Source organism: Protobothrops mucrosquamatus, unplaced genomic scaffold (genome assembly GCF_001527695.2).
Source record: "Protobothrops mucrosquamatus isolate PMUCROS unplaced genomic scaffold, P.Mucros_1.0 scaffold5322, whole genome shotgun sequence".
Classification (NCBI taxonomy): Eukaryota; Metazoa; Chordata; class Lepidosauria; order Squamata; family Viperidae; genus Protobothrops; species Protobothrops mucrosquamatus.
Window position 1 is genome coordinate 6,084 of NW_015391187.1, and position 2,757 is coordinate 8,840.

Consider the following 2,757-nt stretch of genomic DNA (forward strand, 5'->3'; position numbering starts at 1 on the left):
TTGAAGAGTAACATCTGTTGGAACCATGACACTCCTCTCTGTGACAGCCCCTCAACTATTGGAATATTGCTATCATGTCTCCCTTGGTCCTTCTCTTCACTAGAGTAGCCATGCCCAGGTCCTGTAACCATTCTTCATATGTTTTAGCCTCCAGTCCCCTAATGATCTTTGTTGCTCTTCTCTGTACCCTTTCTAGAGTCGCAAAATATTTTTTATAGTGTGGAGACCAAAACTGGTTGCAGTATTCTAGGTGTGGTCTTACTAAGGCTTTATAGAGTGGTATTAGTACCTCGTGTGATCTTGATGGAATCGCTCTGTTAATGCAATTTAGGATTGCATTGGCTTTTTTGGCTGCCGCCACATTCTGTTGGCTCATATTTAGTTGATTGTTCATTAAGACTCCAAGATCCCTTTCACATTTACTGCTATTAAGCCTGGTTTCAACTAATCTATATGTATACTTTTGGGTAAGTGTCAGAACCCATATTATTAAGGGGGCTCTTTCTAATTCTATTTCTTCTATTACTTTGGGTTCTGTCATACTCCTGGTGGGGAGGAGGGGAACACGCTGTGGGCTATCTCTTTGTTTTTCTCTATTGCTACAATGTATCCCTTTTGCTGTCTCTGCATACTTGCTCTTTGAACTGTCTCTCCTTTGATGTTTTCTTGGGGTGAGAAAGGAATGTGCCTCTGGACATCTGACTTATCTCCCATTTTAGAAGGGAAGGTGCAAAGCCCCAACAACATTGCTACGAGCCTGGGAAAGACCGGTGTTATCAGCTCATTCCCACAATGGTCTTAACACTTGAGGATTGGCCTGTTCAAAATGACCGAATGAACTATTGGGGTGGGGTTTTCTGGGTACTCTTTTAACCTATTGGTCTGAGCAGGAAACCCTCAGATCCTGTCTATTATACCTGCTGTCACCTTCTCCTAATAAAAGTTCCTTTTGGAAGAAACTGCTTCCATGAGTACTGCTTTCTTAGGATGAGGTTTTGAAGTGGGCCCTGACAAAGACTTTACTTTTCTCTACATCACAGGTGTCAAACTCAATCATATCACGTGATGTATCATGATGTATCATGATGTTTTTTCCTTTTGCGGAGCCAGGGGGGCATAATGCATCTGGCCTGCGGATCACCAGTTTGATACCCCTGCTCTACATTGAATTTCATTTTATTAGATAGGGTCCAGTGTTCAAGTCTGTCAAGATCCATCTGGACCTTGAGCCTATCATCTAGGGTGTTGACTATTTGTGCCAGCTTAGTATCATCTGCAAATTTGATAAGTTCTATTCCCTCATCTTAATCATTTATAAAGATATTGAAGAATCTGGGCCTAAGACAGAACCTTTGGTACCCCACTGCTTACTTCCCTCCATGTATATGTAGTACCATTAAGGACAACTCATTGAGTACGGTTTGTCAGCCAGTTACAAATCCATCTGATGGTGATGCTATCTATCCCACTTTTTTTCTAGCTTTCCAAGAAGTAAATTGTGGTCTATTTTGTTGAATGCCTTGCTGAAATGTAAATATATTATGTCCACAGCATTTTTCTGGTCTACTAATTTAGTCACTTGGTCAAAGAATAAAATAAATTTGGTTTGGCATGATCTGTTTTTAACAAACCCATGCTGGCTTCTAGCTATAACTTTATTTGTTTCTAGATGTTCGCAGATTATCCTAGTGGACAGTCACTTAATATGAGCCAATACTGTGCAGCAACAGCCAAAAAAGCCAATGCATCAATAAAGATATAGAATCAAGATCATGCGAAGTTCTAGAACCACTTTATTATGCCTTGGTAAGTCCACACTTGAAATACTGCTTCCAATTCTGGTCACCCCATTATAAAAAATGGAAAGGATACAGAGAAGTTAAAAAATGATTAGGGGGCTGGAGGCTAACACATATGAAGTTATACAAATTGGGTATGTCTAGTCTAATGAAAAGAAGGATTAGGGGTAACATGATAGTAATACTCCAATATTTGAGGGGCTCCTACAAAGATGAAAGGGTCAAGCTATTTTCCAAAGCATCCGAATGCAAGATAAGAAGCAATGGTTGGAAACTAATCAAGAAGAGGATCAACCTAGAAGTAAGAAGAAATTTCCTAACAATGAGAGCAATCAGCCAATGGAATAGCTTGCCTTCAGAAGTTGTGGGTGCTCCATCACTAAAGGCTCTCAAAAGAGATTGGATAATCATTTGTCTGAAATGGTATAGGTTTGAGCAAGGGGTTGGACTAGAAGACCTCCAAGGTCCCTTTCCACTCTATTATTCTATGGTGCATGATCTATGAGATCAGGAGCAGGAGGAAGGAGTGAGCAGCTAACAGTTGACTAGTGGATATCCCAGATTAGAGAGTTCCATTAGTAAAATAAAAAATAAATCTATCTTGCTCAAGTGTTCCCTTCTGCTGTAAGAAGAGATACATTTCCTAAGGAGTGAAATATTTTCTCTCAAAATACTCTTCTCTTGGTTTAAAATCCCCTTCTTAATGTAAATAGCAGTGAGTTAGGGTTAAGGTTACTGCTGGTTTTGAGGCTTTCAGTGTGAAAAGGCCCCTTAGGAGGAGGTCCCTCATTTTATCTCATTTGGGATAGGACTGAAGTGGGATTTTATAGAGTCAGAGAGATAATTTCAAAGTGAAACACAAGACATTTCCCCATACTCCTAGTGACCTTACAACATAATGCCTCTCTTCACAATAATATTTATGCAGTCAACATCATCTTAGACGAAAACTAAATAC